This window comes from Bos taurus, chromosome 18, assembly GCF_002263795.3.
Source record: "Bos taurus isolate L1 Dominette 01449 registration number 42190680 breed Hereford chromosome 18, ARS-UCD2.0, whole genome shotgun sequence".
In the NCBI taxonomy this organism is placed as follows: domain Eukaryota; kingdom Metazoa; phylum Chordata; class Mammalia; order Artiodactyla; family Bovidae; genus Bos; species Bos taurus.
In genome coordinates this window covers 5,105,526-5,123,142 of record NC_037345.1, presented here as the reverse complement: position 1 = coordinate 5,123,142, position 17,617 = coordinate 5,105,526, and the positions used below count along the sequence as shown (strand labels likewise).

Below are 17,617 nucleotides of genomic sequence, written 5' to 3'. Positions count from 1 at the left end.
AAGCATCTGGACACACACAGGCATGCACACACACATGCTCATCTAGAGCTCTGAGAGGACTCCTCATTGGTGGCTGGTTGGTTTCAATGCTCCTTCCCTTCCCCATTGGCACAGCCTCTACTGTGAAAGAAGATACAGATGCCTGGGCATCGCTTATGGAGCCAAGGCTCTCTTAAACAAGAAGCTAGAGAGAGAGACACACACACACATATTCCAAATATTTACTCAGACCCTGTCCTGGCCAAATATTCTGTTATGCATTCTGAACCCCGAGATGATTAAAGAAAGGTTCCCCCTCCAAAGAGCTCAAAATTGAAGGCAAAGTAGGAACTATGTCGACTGTGGTAAGAGGTAAGACAAAGTCAATCAGGGGTCCCGGAAACAGTGGAAGGATGGTTGACTCTTGTTGGGGAGTAAACAAGTAAGACTCCCTGGAGGAGGTGATATTTGGTTTGAGTCTGAAAGAATTCCTGGTAGAACAAGATTTTCTTTCTCTGCTTGTGCCCTTCCTCCCTACCCTCCTTATCCATGGTGTTTATTTGTGTGTGTGTGTGTGTGTGTGTGTGTGGTGTGAGGGGCTAGCCTCTGGGTAAGAGACTAGCAAGAAACAGGCACCTTAGTAGAATAGTAACATGTTGAAGTTGTATTCTATGGCAGGCATCAGTGTCAGTAAGAGGAAATGTGGATGCTGTTTTGTACTGCACGCAAGGCAACATGCCTCTCTGGTTACACAGCAGGCTGAAGACTGGAGTGATATGCAGCAGTGCTACTCCAGGATGGAGCCAGGGCCCTGCGGGGTATCAGGGGAGCAGAATGACCCGGGAGACGGTGGGGTGGAAGCAGACGAGGAAGCCCTGGAGCGCGTACCTACTAGACCATCTCAGTTCAGTCACCCAGTTGTGTTGTCCGACTTTGCGATCCCATGAATCGCAGCATGCGTTCCCTGTCCACCACTAACTCCTGGAGCTCTCTCAGACTCATGTCCATCAAGTCAGTGATGCCATCCAACCATTTCATCCTCTGTCGTTCCCTTCTCCTCCTGCCCTCAATCTTTCCCAGCATCTGCATCTTCTCCAATGAGTCAGTTCTCATCAGGTGGCCAAAGTATTGGAGTTTCAGCTTCAGCATCAGTTCTTTCAATGAATATTCAGGATTGATTTCCTTTAGAATGGACTGGTTGGATCTCCTTGCAGTCCAAGGGACTCTCAAGAGTCTTCTCCAGCACCACAGTTCAAAAGCATCAATTCTTCAGCACTCAGCCTTCCTTATGGTCTGATTCTCACATCCATACATGACTACTGGAAAAACCATAGCTTTGACTAGACCATTTACAGACTGCAAACTCAAGGCACCTTGTTTGCCATCCTGTAGGAGGCACACTAATGGTCAGCTTGGGGGTGGGGGGAGGATAGCAGCGCAGATACACTTCCTTCCCCTTTTAAGCCTGTATTTTCAGGGATGGAGCTGGATGTTGAGGAATAATTGGAAAGGAGGCTTCCCATCATCCCACAGCTCTGGTTGCCCAAGTGCACCATGGGTAGCACCTAGATTCCCAGCATGCATCTGGCCCTGATGTTCTCAGGCTGGCCAGGGAAGACCGGGGGTCTAGGAACACAGGCAGGGAGAGAGACAGCCAGTGAAAGCATCTAACTAAGGGAAAATGACAGGGGATGATAGCAGTGGCTGTAGGAGTGAAGAGAAAGTACTGGGTTCAAGAGGAACGTAGAGGGAGGAATGGCCCAAACAGTGCACAGGTGTGTGCGGCGGCAGAGACGTCTCTCCCATGGCCACTCGTGTGGACGGTAGTACCATTAAGTGGGATATAATGGGGAAAACATTTCCAAGCTTCTTGGACCCACTGTATCACCTTTTCCTGAACTCTGAGACAACACAGAATAAGCAGCTTGCTGAGCCAGCTGCAGTGGGGTCAGCGAGAGAACCTTCCAGCTTCTTCAGCCAATTAGCAAGTTCCTCAGTGCTTCCACTTTGCATTCCCGTAACTTCCCTGTTCACATGCTTATTGGGCCGTGAAATTCTTCAGAGTGTGTCTTTGGATAGAAAAGATTTGGGCTTCTGTCTCTGTCCTTTATTTCCCTGCCTCGTTGGGGGACAAATAACTGATCATTTCCTAGGATGATGGCAGGGGGCTGCCTAGGTTCTAGAGGGTCAAATCAGCTGATTTCTCCATTCCCAAGGCTCCCTTACGTATGAAGATGGGGAGACTGGAAATTCAGAATCCTTGCAACCCGCAAGTCTCCCGCTGAAAGGCAGAGCAAAATCATATGCCTTCCTCATCACTCCTTAGTGTACTTCTATAATAATAATGTCTCGTGTGTGCTCAGTCGTGTCTGACTGTGCAACTCCATGGGCTGTAGCCTGCCAGGCTCCTCTGTCCATGGGATTTCCCAGGCAAGAATACTGGAGTGGGTTACTGTTTCCTCCTCCACAGGATTTTCCTGACCCAGGGATCAAACCCTCATTCCTTGCGTCTCCAACACTGGCAGTCAGATTCTTAACCATCGTGCCACCTGGGAAGCCCATTCCAAGAAATTCACTGGAACCAAAAAGCAAGGCAGCAGAGTAGAAAGACCTTCAGATTAGACAGAAAGGACCTGAATCCCCCTGCACGCCGTCTCAGTCTTTTAGAGCCTCGGTTTTGTCCTATCCAGCCTTGTAAACTGCCTATTAATAGAAACTACAAACAAAACATAAAGAAAACGTGGTTAAGTCTCTGAGCTGCACTGAAAATTGCCTTCTTCAGTGCAATGATTTGAAGTTGAACAGGGGGGTCTTTGGGATTGCTTTGGGATGAATTTTATTATCTCTGTTAAATCTGGAGTGGGATCCAGCCGAGTCCCTTTAGCAATTTTTATTACCCAGCATTAAAGGTGATACAGTTAAAGGAAGTACTTTAATAAAAGGTAATATCGCTGAAATTATAAAGCATAGATATGTCTTTCCCCTGTAATAGCTGTATCTTAGCACTCAAGATAGATCACCCCTCCCTTTTTCATCTTATTCGATTCTCCTCCCCTTCTGATTCTACCTCCCATCCTAATACTTCTTAGCACATGAGCCTAGATTTCCTCTAACCTCCTCCTCTATTCTCCTCTCATCCTCTTTCCAAATTGGCCCTCAATTAATGAAGTGAGTCTTCCAAGACGACTCTGAGAATCAGGTTATTTTTCAGAGGCTCCATAGGCCAAGGAGACGATCACTCCTGAGTATCTCTTATCTAAATCCTTCAACTGCTGGTGGGTGAATAATAAACTGTGATTCACTGGAGTAATACACTGAGACTTTTTTTTTTTAGTTTAATCAAAGCAGCATCTGTTAGAGCTGCTGCTTGCCTGGGTATAACAGTGAGAATGACTAATGTCCCCAGAGTGCCATCATCGTGAATCAGAGGTCACTCTCCACACAGGATGCCCACAACAGTGGAGGGAAGGCTGGGGTCAGTTTGAACATATGCCTACCTTAAAAGAAAAAAAAAAAGGAACAAAATTCAGTATGTCCTAAGAAGGATCCTCTTAGGCATAGGTTTTAAAAAAGAATAACCTCTGCTATAGAGTCTTTTGCAAACCTTATTTTTTCTTCTTTGAAATTTTGACAAGTGATAACAGTATCCAAATGCCAGTTTATAAAACTCCCTCACATGTATTCTTTTCACTTATTTAAATCACCTTATTTATGGACACTTGGGGCCCAAACAACAAAAATATTATTTAGAGGAAACTCTTGCAGTATTTTAAAATAATTTTTTAAAAAAGTAATTGGAGATAATTGCTTTACAATGTTGTGTTGGGCCACACAACAGCACGAGTCAGCCGTAAGTATACACGCATGAACGCTAAGTCGCTTCAGCTGTATCCAACTCTTTGCCAGTCTATGGAGTATAGCCCGCCAGGCTCCTCTGTCCATGGGATTCTCCAGGCAAGAATACCGGAATGCGTTGCCATGCCCTCCTCTAGGGGATCTTCCAGACCCAGGGATGGAACCTGCGTCCCTTACGTCTCCTGCATTGACAGGCAAGTTCTTTACCACTAGTGCAGCCTGGGAAGCCTCCTATATTTACATACACATGCTTACTAGAAACATTACTGACATAAAATATGTATAGTCCCCAATTTTAAGTGATCATAAAATATGTAATGTACTCTTTATGAAATCTATATAATGAATTGAACCCCACAGAATGCTCTCATTGATTTTTGCCCACCCATGGTGGCCCATCTGTAACCAACCTGTGGCCAACCTGTGGCCACAATTCAATCATGATTTGACAAATTGATTTTTGCCCTACCCTAATCCAATTACTCACTACCCGATAGATTTGTTGTTGTTGATCCTGATATGTGATTGATCTCTGATCTGCTGCTGGACTGTTCCTTACCCGCCTATAAATCTGTACTCGGTCCCCTGTAATCTCTTTCCTAGTCCGCACTAGACACGACACATTCTAAAAGTTTAACCTGCGCTAGTCACGTTTTCTCCATTCCTTTCCCAAGTTTGGACAGTCAACAGAAAGATAAATGATAAATCAAGCGCTGATTTCTGTGGTGTAAATACTCCCAACCAGGCTGTTTTACGAGCTTTCCCAAGTGACATCAGTGCAGGCAATTAGGAAGCAGTGCACACAGCGGGCCACTTCGCAGAACTTTCCCCGCACAGATAAAGCAAGCATTAAGGAACCCCAAGCGCATACAGGGTCAAGCGTAGCAAAATAATTAAGAAGTGGTGAGTTTTAAGTATTTGTGACCTTTGTCTGCAATAGAATTTTTTATCGTAAGTTTATATACTTCAGTATTTCATATAACAGTTATGTTGATTGACCGGCTCACCAAGTTCCCGAACGTCTGACAATAGGCTCTTGTGAGCAGGTAGGAGCCAGCCCCAGCACACCACGGCATCGGCATTGGGATTCCGAGTGCTGAGCGTGGTCTGGGCAGCAGTCAGAGTTCTCAGTGCTTGCTGTGTGAGTGGCTCTTTAGCTCTCAAAAGGGCTGGTGAGCAAAGAGCTTGAGAAAATAAGGCCACTGTCAGACATTTTTCTCACCGAACTGCTCCAGGCACCAAGCCGGACGAGGGGAAGGGATGGTCCCTGGGCTGATAGTGGAGGCACGAGTCAAGTCACGGAAGCTGCCCATCGCCTCTTGGTTCCTTCCTTGTTGTATATAACCAAGGAGCTTGGCTGATTAGCAGTTGGATTCCCCTGTTTTCTCCTCAGCAGGGACACGGGCCAACCAGAGCAATTGTGTGTCTGAGACAGAGGTTATGTTTCTCACGGTCAGTTAACAAACTGGCATTCTGGTTTGGACACTGGTCTTACTGGGTGGTGCAGGCTGAGTTAGACACTGGCTGGCCATTGCAAACTAGCTCGGGGGTTCTGTCCTGTTGGATAACAGTAAATGTGCACAGATAACTGTTACCAGCAAGGCTTCAGAGTCAGACTGCTTGCGTTCAGATGCCAGTGGCTAGCCGTGTGCCCCCAGAAAAGTTATTCAGCTTCTCTAAGACTCTGCCTCATCATCTATAACATGGGGTAGTCACTGTACCTTATAATCTTGTAAAGATTCAACATGAAATTGCACATTAGAGCTCTTTGCACAGTGCTGTGCAGATAGTATGAGCTCAAATGATGTAAAATGATGATAATAACAGTACTATAGTAGTATCCTAACAATTTTGGAAAATGGTAGTTCAACTACTATTAATGAGGTTTCTTTAATACAGGACTCCAAAAAGTCTCTGTAAAATCTCAGAATGCCTACTGTCATACTAAGAAGCAATATTGCATGCTCCTTTCCAAAACCACTAATACTGGCATTTCTGAAACACTCCCTGAGATGTCCGTTTTTAGCATTTGTTGAAATTTCCCTTCAGGAGAAAAGAGGGGCTGCTGTTCCCCAGCTTTTCATTTTCCCTCCCTTGAGGCAGAATTCTTGTTGATCCCCACACCCCAGATGCAGAGAGTCAAGCAGAGTTATAGGGACCGTCATTCTTCCTATTGAAAGAATTCACAAGTCTGCAAAGAGTATTCCAACTCAGACTGAATTTCACCTTTTTGGTCCTTCTTGGCTTCCAAAAGACATCAGAAGAGGAATCTCTTAGGACTGCCCTCTCTAGCAGTTGGGTTGTTGACATAGTCTTGATGTGGCTTCCATTTGCTTTCTTCCAGAAGCCTGAGACGTTCCTGTAGGACTGCACTCAGGACGAAGGAGGGGAGGGTGAGCTGGAGGCTGGGCTGACAGGCAGAAGTAGCATGCACACATGGAAAGGGTGAGAGCCCTGTGGTTGGGTTCACACCCACCTCCCCCACTGAGCAGATGGGTAGTCTTACACCAGAGGCTGACTCTTTCTAAGCCTGCATCTCCTGAACTGCCACAGCTGGACTGGTTGTGAGTGGACTGCACAAGAAAATACAGGTAGAGTGCTCAACACTTAGTAGCTCATAAGTCTTCACGAGTCTTCCTGCAGAGAAGTGAGGAAAAGAAGCACAGAAGGGGATGTCCCTGGTGGCCTAGTGGTTAAGAATTCACCTGCCAATGCAGGGGTCACAGGTTCAATCCCCAGTCAGGGAAGATTCTCCTGCCGCAGGACAACTAAGCCCAAGCTCCCCAACTACTGAACTCACATGCCCTAGGGCCAGTGCTCTGCAACGAAGAGCAGCCCCTGCTCGCCGCAAGTAGAAAAGCCCGTGTATACTAACCGAGACCCAGTGCAGCCAAAAATAAATAAATGAATACTTTTTAAAAAGAAGTGCAGAGGGAGGTAAGGATTGGAGGAAACAGGCAATTTCATAAAGAACTGTCATCACCTACTTTTAAAAGAAAGCCTCTTTAAAAAGAAGTGATTTGTCTTATCTTTCATGTCTTATTGTGTGACCTTGGGCAAGTTACTTACCTCCTCTGTGTCTCATTTTCTATCTGGTTGAATATCGATAAATAATACCACCTACTTTCTGTGGTTACTGGCAGGATGAAATGAGGTACGGAGCACACGAAGGGGTTAGGATGGTGCCCAGTTTGTAGCAAATGCTCACAGTGTTCTCTCCACCATCATCGTCACTATTATTATCATCAGCATCCTTTGCCTGGCTCCTCTTGTTTGCCCTCTCTTCTCCCTCAGCTCTACTTTCCTTTTCATTGGTTAAGCCATTAACAGAGCCTCACTGTCAGAAGATGAACACCCAACCTCCTGCAGGCTCCGCAAGTGTTCTTGACTTTTTCCAAGCTCTGACAGCTGCTGTTGTCTGGGCTTTCACTTGGCAATTAATCACAGAGAGCCTTCTGGTGGCTCCTCTGTTGTTGTCTGAGCTGTCATCCCAGTCTTTCACTGCAACTCTGTGCTTGTATTACCATTCTCTCTACACAAGCACTAAGCAATGATTCCAGGCCCTCTCTTTAATCATTGATGGTGAGAAACAGCTTTTCCGCAGACCTAAGCTGCCCCGCTCGGGGGCAAAGAGCACGTACTCTCCTCAGCACTTTTCCTCGAGGGAGAAGAGAGGAGAGGAGAGAAACAGACAGGTTCCAAATCAGGAAAGGAGTATGTCAAGGCTGTATATTGTCACCCTGCTTATTTAACTTCTATGCAGAGTACATCATGAGAAACACTGAGCTGGAGGAAACACAAGCTGGAATCAAGATTGCCAGGAGAAATATCAATAACCTCAGATATGCAGATGACACCACACTTATGGCAGAAAACAAAGAAGGACTAATGAGCCTCTCGATGAAAGACGAGAGTGAAAGAGTTTACTTAAAACTCAACATTCAGAAAACTAAGATCATGGCATCTGGTCCCATCACTTCATGGCAAAAAGATGGGGAAACAATGGAAACAGTGAGAGACTTTATTTTCTTGGGCTTCGAAATCACTGCAGATGGTGGCTGCAGCCATGAAATTAAAAGACACTTGCTACTTGGAAGAAAAGCTATGACCAACCTAGACAGCATATTAAAAAGCAGAGACATTACTTTGCCAGCAAAGGTCCATCTAGTCAAGTCTGTGGTTTTTCCAGTGGTCATGTATGGATGTGAGAGTTGTACTATAAAGAAAGTTGAGCACTGAAGAATTAATGCTTTTGAACTGTGGTGTTGGAGAAGACTCTTGAGAGTCCCTTGGACTGCAAGGAGATCAAACCAGTCAACCCTAAAAGAAATCAGTCCTGAATATTCATTGGAAGGACTGATGTTGAAGCTGAAACTCCAATATTTTGGCCACCTGATGCGACAAACTGACTCACTGGAAAACCCCCTAATGCTGGGAAAGATTGAAGGTGGGAGGAAAAGGGGACAACAGAGGATGAGATGGTTGGATGGCATCACTGACTCAATGGACATGAGTTTGAGTAAGCTCTGGGAGTTGGTGATGGACAGGGAAGCCTGCCATCCATGGGGTCACACAGTTCAGTCTCTCAGTCAGACACGACTGAGAGACTGAACTGAACTGAACTAAGCAAAGATTAAGGAAGTTTCAGGCCCTGTGAAGTAAATCCAATGTCGGGAACATCGATTCAACACAGTGTCTGCCCCTGTCTTTAGGAAGTTTAGGGTTTGGTGGGGAAACCGGAAGATAAGAAGACAGTGTATCTGGAAGCACAGGGTGTATTCAGGAGCTGGAGGTGGGAGTCTGCGTAAGGAGAGCTTAACAAGACTTGAAGAACAAGGGAGAAACAGACCTGAGGCCTGGCACTGCTCAGGGAGGGAGCTTCTGCCTGGATATTGATTTTTAAAATATTTATTTGATTTCTGATATTTATTAGTTTCAGGTATACAGCACAGTGATTCAGTTATGCTAAATATATGTATGATGTACACATGAAGCGAAAGTCGCTCAGTTGTGTCTGACTCTTTGTGACCCCATGGACTATACAGTCCCTGGAATTCTCCAGGCCGGAATACTGGAGTGGGTAGTTGCTCCCTTCTCCAGGGGATCTTGCCAACCCAGGGATGGAACCCAGGTCTCCCACATCGCAGGAGGACTCTTTACCTTGCTGCAGTATTCTTGCCTGGGAAATCCCGTGGGCAGAGGGGCCTGGCGGGCTACAGTCCACGGGGTCGCAATGGAGTCATGCACGACTTAACAACTGAACAACAGCAACAATACACATCTTCTTTTTCAAATTCTTCTCCCTTGGAGGGTATGACAAAATACCAAGTATACTTCCCTGCTCTATCCAGGAGGTTCTTGTTGGTCAAATGTTAATTTTTTTATACAGTCTCCTAGTAAACATTCCGGAATGTTCTGAGATGATTCCCCCAGTTGCACTGCATGAGGTGGGCAAGCCAGCACGGAGCCAGGGTTTCTCCACATAGGAGACCAGCAGAAGCGAGGTCTCTGCCTGACAGTGCTTGAGGGACCCCACCCTCCAAGCGCTATCCTATCACTGGCCAACCCGGGGACCTTGGTACCAGGAGATGTGTCTCAGGGGAGTCAGCTCTGACAGCTGATGGTGTGCATCTCTCCCCAACTGTGCACTCATGATGGTAACTCGATCCTGGTCTTGATGGAAAGCATTTGCAACAGGGAAATTGGCAAATTCTCCCCATCAGGGAGTTCTTTTCCAAGGCTAGCTGTTAAACAGCTTGCAGTGCACCACTCTGAGCACCTTGCACTCGAGTGCTGCCTCTTGCAAGACCTACCGCTTTCCATGTCTCCAGATCTTATTCTGCTAAAGAAACTTCCCATCCGTTGGATTGGACCCCTCTTGCACAGCACTTGAAATCCTCTGGGTGCCCTTCATTCTCCAGCTATTGCTGCTGGGACCCGTTCTGTGCAATGCTGACCAGCTTCACGCAGGCGCAGCTGACAGTGCTCTGGGCCCTGCCCATACCTGGCCTTCACCTGCAGTGTCCCTGATGTGCGCGCAGGGGAAGCCATCCTCATACACGCACAGTCACGCAAGTCCTGGGGGCTTGGTGCCTGTGGGGCCACCTGACTGATGGGGAGTGACAGTCAATGGACACCCTGTGGTTTCCCAGGGAGACGGTTCTGAGATGCATTTCCTAAGTCTCCCCAAGAACCTGGCCATCTTCCTGCGTCTTCTCATGCCATCCACCCATCGCAGCCAGTCTGACTAAGGCAGGTAAGGAGATGAAGGCTCGGAGAGTCAGGGACTTGTCTAAGATCACCATTCTTGGTGGTGGAAGAGGTGGGATTTGAACCCACTTCCCGGGGACAGTGTGTCTCTCCACACCTGCGCATTGCCTCTGCCTGTCAAGTTGGTCTTGCCAGCTCACCCTCCCTTTTTTCCTCCTTAGAGTGGCTCCTAGGGGAACACTCCAGGCTTTAGGAATTATGCAGTTGGAAACTGCTATAGCAATAGCTGCCTCTGATAACAGTCTTCCCGTCATGTCCTGAATGCTACGTATCCCTTTCACTTTTCCTCCCTGCCATCGTTTCTCACATAAATTCTTGCACCCAAGCCTGTACCCCAGGCTCTGCATTGAAGGGATCTCAGCCTAAGACATCGTCTGAGTCTGTTGATGCCTGTCCGTCACTCACAGGACTCTCCCCTTGTGACAGCAGTCATAAGCAGGAAGTGGCCTGGTGATGAAGAACCAGGTCAAGGTGACTGACCTCCTCTTAAAGGAAGTCTTGCCTGCTTCCCCCCAAGACTTGGTCACACTTTGTTCCCATGGGAACCAATTGCACTGGAATGGAGCGATTTATACATCAGACCTCTCTCCCTAGAAATTCTGGAAGATGAAACATTATTTTCTTCATCTTACAACATTCCCTGGCACAAAATAGGTACCAATAAACTTTTGGGGGGACTTCCCAGGTGTTCCACTGGCTAAAACTCTGTGCTCCCAGTGCAGGGGGCTTGGGTTCAGTCCCCAGTCAGAGAACTAGATCCCACAAGCTGCAACTGAGAGTTTGGGTGACACAACAGAAGATCCTGCGTGCTGCAATGAAGGGGGAAGATTTCACGTGTCGCAGCTAAGACCTCGCTCTGCCAAATAAATAATGTTTAAAAATAAGTAAATAAACTTTTTAAAGAATGAATGCAGAGAGCATCCCCCCTCCACCAAAAAAAAAAAAAAATGTTTACTGTTGAGCACAACTAGGGAAGGTCGTTCATTTGACACTCATTGTTGGTAGAAGGTGGGGAAGGGCATTCCTGATGTGAGCCAAGGCCATCCAAACACCACAGAGTGATGGTGAGCAGAAACTCAAACTACAGGCAAGGAAAGGTGCAAATTTAAACCCTCAGCAAACAAGAAAATACTCAGCCAGCACCTCCTAGAGCCAATAAAACGCTTGGAATGTCAGCGCGAGAAGCAGCCATCAACTAGTTTGCATAAGTATTTTTTATATGTATCGCTGCCTTGGTCCTCACTGCTGTGCTGGCTCATCTTGGTTGCAGAGAACGGGGGCTACTCTCTCGCTGTGGTGTGTGTGCTTTTCACTGCAGTGGCTTGTCTTGTGGTTCCTGGGCTCCAGGGCGCAGCCTCAGTAGCGGTGGCACAGGGACTTAGTTTCTCTATGCCAGGTGGGATCTTCCTGGACCAGGGGCTGAACCTGCGCCCCCTTCACTGGCAGGAGGATTCTTTACTGCTGAGCCACCAGGGGAGACCGATCACTCTTTTTTTAAAGGCATGTTTCTCAACACTGCAGGTGTGTGATAAGTTTATAATCACTTTGGGGGAAGTACAAACCTAGGTGATGAAAGTTACAGCGAGGGAGCCCTATTTGCAGCGCTTTGAGGATGATCCCATCACACCACAAACCTAAATTGCAGCTAATGATATAAACAGAATAATGATGTGGGGAAGCCTGCCAGCCTAGGAACGAGAAGAAAGAGAGTCAACTGATGGGTAAATAATAAGGCAGCAGAGGACGCTGAAAAATGGCAGCCACGTGGAAGCCAGGGGCAGGAAAGCAACTTAAGAATGGACCCAAACAGGAAAACCATCGCAGCAGGGGGTAGCAGAGGCTACTCCGTGCTTGCTCGTAGAAGCATCCTCCAAGGAGGAGCTGAAGAAATCTCCTCGTCCCATTTTTAAACACGAAAAATAAACATCTTGACAAAAAAAAAAAAAAGAGAGAACGTAATTTCAAGGTATCTCCTTTTAGCTCTTAACTTCTTCTGTCTTGATTCTGCCTTAGGTTTTTGGTTTTTTTTTTTATTATTATTCTTTAAAGACAATGAAGATCTACCAACATATTGAATGCACCTTTTTCTTCTTTTAAAACATTGGAAAATTATTTCAAGATCGAGAGCACCTAAACCTTTAGCTGTCTAACAAGTTGCCAACAAGAGGTGGATAAATAAAGCCTGCAACCCTGACGGGGAGGGTGTGGTTTATAAGGGTCTCACCACCATGAGACCACTCAAGCAGAGTTGAATGCCTGCCATTTGCCACCAGTATTTCTCATGAATGTTCTCATCAGTGAGCTTGCAATGAAATACTGTAATTGTCTATTTACATGTCTACCACCAGCTGGTGTTTGCTCCTTTAGGGTACCTTGCTTTTCTGTCTCTTCAGGGCCTAACTCTGGGCTTTGGTAAATAGTAAGTGCTCAGTAAATGCAAGCTGGTTTGAAAAATTATTATGTGCAACTATATGGAAATTGAAAAAAAATAAAACACCTTAAATGAAAAACAAGTCAAGGAAGGAATCCAAAGGCACCTAAACAGTATTGGAGGCACATTGCTTTACCCCATTTTTATATTAGAAAGAAAAGAAGGATTAAACTAAGTCTCTTTAGGTAAATCAGGGAGTGTTATGAACTGAATGCTTGTGTCCCTGCAAAATTCCTGTGTTGATGCCCTAACCCTGCAATGGCCCAAAGCAAAGACCTCCTCCATTTCGTTGCAGTTTCACGTCCCTCCTTAGACAAGCATCATAATATTCTTCTAACGTGCTCACACAGGCTCAGGAGGGATCTGGACCGCTTGCAGCTGTCATGGTGGAGGGGAAGAAGATGTACAGGAATAAAACCAAGAATGGAGTGCATTAGGGCAACAGCAGTGGTTTTGTTTGCTGTTGTTTAGCTGCCCAGTCATGCCCAACTCTTTTGTGACCCCATGGGCTGTAGCCTACCAGGCTCCTCTGTCCATGGGATTTCCCAGGTAAGAAAACTGGAGTGGTCTGCAATTTCCTTCTCCAGGGGATCTTCCCAACCCAGAGATCAAACCTGCATCTCCTGCATTGGCAGGTGGATTCTTTACCGCTGAGCCACCAGGGAAGCCTTAGGGTAGCCAAATTATGAGTGATCTTTTTTCTTTTTCTTCTGTTTCCTAAATGGGTGTTGTGGTCATATGAAATTTATATCATTTAATCTTTTAATTGCAAGAAAAATTTATGCTGGGGAAATAGGCAAAACACACATAATCACAGCACACACACAAATACACAAACATACACCCTACACACAAACACACACAGATTCACAAACACATAAACATACACATACAAACACACAAAGACACACACATCTCACACACACACACACAAACAAACACATACTCATGAACACACAAAGACACATGAACTCCAAAGTAAGAAACCTTTCTTGGATTCCTGGTTCTACCATTGGTACCATTTACCTTCCTCAGTCCCTCTTTGTAAAAATCTGTATAATGGGCACAACTCCTGACCTGCCTATCTCTGTGGGATAACTGTGGGGCTCAGTGCCCACAAGGCAAGTAAAATGCTGTGTAGATAGAAGGGGTATGGTGGGTGCAGCCTCTGAATCATCACCTTACTTCCCACCACAGCCTTGGACACAGTGATGTGGATGATAAAGAGGATCATTTGGAACATGTCCACTTGCCAAGAATAAAAGTGCAGTGATCAGCCCACCAGCTCATGATTCACGGCCACTGGGGCGAGGCAGAGAGGGAGCTCGAGAGACCCAGTGCTGGCCTGGGAGTCACGGGAATTCGTGCTGTCACTCAAGTCTCACGTCCCGGAGGAGGGTCAGCACCCCTCACCTGAGTCTTCTCGTCTGAGACGTGGGCAGAGCAACACCCACCCCAGAAGGCCAAGGTGGGCATCACATGACTGAAGCCAGTTCACCACGGCCCCATCCTCACCCAAGAGCTGTTTGACAACGCGTGTGAGGTGATATAAATGACACACGTTTGGGAAGAGATGGGGACAGGAAGAAATGAACAAAAAGTTAGAGGAAGCCCCCACCCCGAGGCATCTGTACACAGCACCTGCTTTACTGCTGCCCCAGAGTTTGACACCAGCAGAAAGCATGAGGGTCATCGGCCCCACTTTACAGAGGAAGAAACCCAAGGCTTGCAGTTCAGAGTCAACTGTCTGCACTCACAGAAGTTCGGGATGGATGCACAAGGGCTTTGAAAACCAGTCTCACCCCTGACTCAGGAAGCATCCAGTCGGGGAGTTGGGGTGAGCAGGACGTAGGGCTGGGGTAGCCACCCCCTTCCAGGAGGGGCTGAGCCTTGGCTGTGAGATCAGACGAAGGACAGAGCCAGCCTGGGAGTCAAGGTTCGGCTCCACCGCTTCTCCGCTGTGTGACCCCGTCTGGGCCACGTAGCCCTCTCTCTGAGCCTCGGTCTCCCCATCTGTAAAATGGGCGACATGTCTCCTTCCAGGACAGTCGGGAGTCTAGGCGAGTGAAGTGCTCAGTGCAGACAGCCACCTGCACCCACCGCTGCCACTTTGCACTTGTCCAGGACTCGCAGCTGCACATTTAGAGTTTATTAAATGACTTTCCTGGCACAGCCTCCCCCAACAAGCTGACAGTTTAGAAACCCGAGACGAGACAGGCGGAGGCTCCGAGGATCCAAACAGCAGCATGTATTTTTCATGCATGCTGCTCTGAGCTTCTGTGCCTCAAAGCGGCGCCCATGGGAATGAAGGGAAAGCATGAGGCTAGGGCCCCGGTTAGCCTGTCTACATCACGCAGTGGCAAATGGAGGGGGAAATCAGCCCGGGGGCTCACCTGCTGAGGGACAGAAAGATGGAACGCCCCCATCCCACCCCTTGGATATGGTGACAGAGGCTGACTTTTACTCGGGGCTGGGTACTGCTCACCTGCGTTGCCCCAACAATGACCCCACAGAGGAGGCACTGCTATTACCCCATCTCACAGATGGAGAAAGCGAGGCCTCAGGAAGTGAAATACCTTTCTCAAGAACTCACAGTTATCACTGGAGGACCTGAATGATTCAGGAACCTGCCCTTTTAAGCCCAAGGCGAAATTGTACGTCTGTAGCCCTTCATAGTTCACGAAATATTTTTCTGTTTGATCTTGTCTGACTCACCATTTGCTATGGATTGAATTGTGTCCCATCCTCTCCCACCCCCTGCAAGTTCACATACATGCTAAGTCGCTTCAGTCGTGTCCGACTCTTGGCAACCCCATGGACTTGTAGCCCACCAGGCTCCTCTGTCCATGGGGTTCTCCAGGCAAGAACACTGGAGTGAAGACTTCCTCCATTCGATCTTCCTGGCCCAGGGATCAAACCTGCATCTTTTACATCTCCTGCAATTAGCAAATGGGTTCTTTACCACTAACACCAACTGGGAAGCCCTCAAAGTCCTAACCCCCTAGGGCCTCACAATGTGACCGTGTCTGAAAACAGGGTCGCTGAAAATGAAATTAGTAGGGTTTACCCTCGAGCAGGGTGGGCCTTATCCAATATGACCGATGTCCTTAGAAGAAGGGGAAATGTGGACCCCCCCACACACACACAAGAGCTCCCCATGTGAAAAGGAAGGCGGAGAGGGATGATGATGCTTCTACGCACCAAGAAATGCCAAAGACAGCTAGCAAACCACCAGACATGGGGTGAGAGGCTGGAACAGCCTCCCTAACAACCTTCAGAGGAAACTAATTCTGTTGACATATGGATTTCTGACTTTTGGCCCCCGGACCTGGGAGACAGTAAATGTCTATTGTTATTCAGTTTGGGATAGTTTGTTATGCCAGCTCTAGGAAACAAATATATAACTCTTCTGAGAAATAGGGTCAGTTGTTCCTATTTTATTTTATTAAAAAATTTTTTTATTTAAAAAATTTTGGCTATACCTCGCAGCATGAAGGATCTTAGTTCCTTGGCCAGGTATCCAAGCCTGTACTCCATGCAGTGAGAGCAGGGTGTCTTAACCACTGGACCACCAGGGAAGCCCCCAGTTTTTCCTATTTTATAGGTAAGGAAAAGGAGACTCAGAGAAAAGAAGTGTTATAGGCCAAACAGCCAGAAGTAAGAGGGTCAGGAAACCCAATGCATTTATTTACTGTCCCAAAGCTTACCCCATCTGATTGGTGCTGCTCTCGCATATTATAATATGAAATTAAAAGGCACTTGGTCCTTGGAAGCAAAGCTATGACCAACCTAGACAAACCTAGTATTAAAAAGCAGAGACATTACTTTGCCAGCAAAGGTCTGTATAGTCAAAGCTATGGTTTTTCCAGTGGTCATGTATGGATGTGAGAGTTGGACTGTGAAGAAAGCTGAGCGTGGAAGAATTGATGCTTTTGAACTGTGGTGTTGGAGAAGACTCTTGAGAGTCCCTTGGACTGCAAGGAGATCCAACCAGTCAATCCTAAAGGAAATCAGTCCTGAATATTCTTTGGAAGGACTGATGCTGAAGCTGAAGCTCCAATACTTTGGGCACTTGATTCAAAGAACTGACTCATAAGAAAAGACACTGATGCTGGGAAAGATTGAAGGCAGGAGGAGAAGGGGATGACAGAGGATGAGATGGTTGGATGGCATCACTGACTCAATGAGTTTGAGCAAGCTCTGGGAGATGGTGAAGGCCAGGGAAGCCTGGTGTGCTGCAGTCAGTCCATGGGATCGCAAAGAGTAGGACATGACTGAGTGGCTGAGCAACATTGGCAGAGTGCTTTTCAGTTTGCAAGGATTCAACATCTATCCGTCGATGGCACAAGAACCACAAAATCCTTTGCAATTACAGGGAACGTGGTAGCAGCCCCATTTCCAGTGGAGGAAAGGGGTGCTTAGGGAGGAGGATGGATTTCAGAAGGTGAAATTGAAATCAACATCCGCAGTGTGTTCACCTGCTGTGGTGTGACCTTTATTCCTGCGTTCCCTGGTTTAAATGTCTGTTCTCCTGCTCACACGATCCTGGTCTGAAGAATAGTTATTTACCCCTCTTCTCTGGTCTAGCGGATAGGCCAGAATCTGTGATGAACACATCAGGACAGGTCCCTCAAAAATGTTTGAAACAGTCCTTTGATGCCACCTTGCAAGTCAGACAAGCACCCTGACCCCCACCTCCTAGGAAGGCAAGCAGAAGCAGACAGACGTGTTCCTGTCCAGCCTCCGGAAGCAACAGAATCTCATCCAGGTCTTGGAAGAACACAGCAAAGAGCAGCCTACACTGACTCCATCCCTGGCGCGAGGAAATCCAGTTCTGTGACTCGTTTTCAGCTAGACAACAGGCGTGAAGGCGAGAACAATCATTTCCTTCACAACAGACGTGTATTCGGAGCTGAGCTCCCAGACCTCTTAACGGGGAGCGCCAGACTGCAAAAAACCTAATCCTGCAACACACCGGGGCCTCTGGCGGAGATGAGTCTGTGTGGCTAGGGCCTGAGTGGCCGGGGTTGCACCACTGGCGCACGCAATCTGCCTGAGACCCCAGGCACCTTCTGCACAGAG

General features: G+C 47.1%; 1 protein-coding gene across 2 annotated transcripts in view; it reads right to left on the bottom strand.

The window, feature by feature from the left end:
- The window catches only part of VAT1L (vesicle amine transport 1 like), a 164,953-nt gene that overhangs the window by 46,680 nt on the left and 100,656 nt on the right, over positions 1-17,617 (bottom strand). The gene's annotated exons all lie outside the window — the stretch shown is intronic.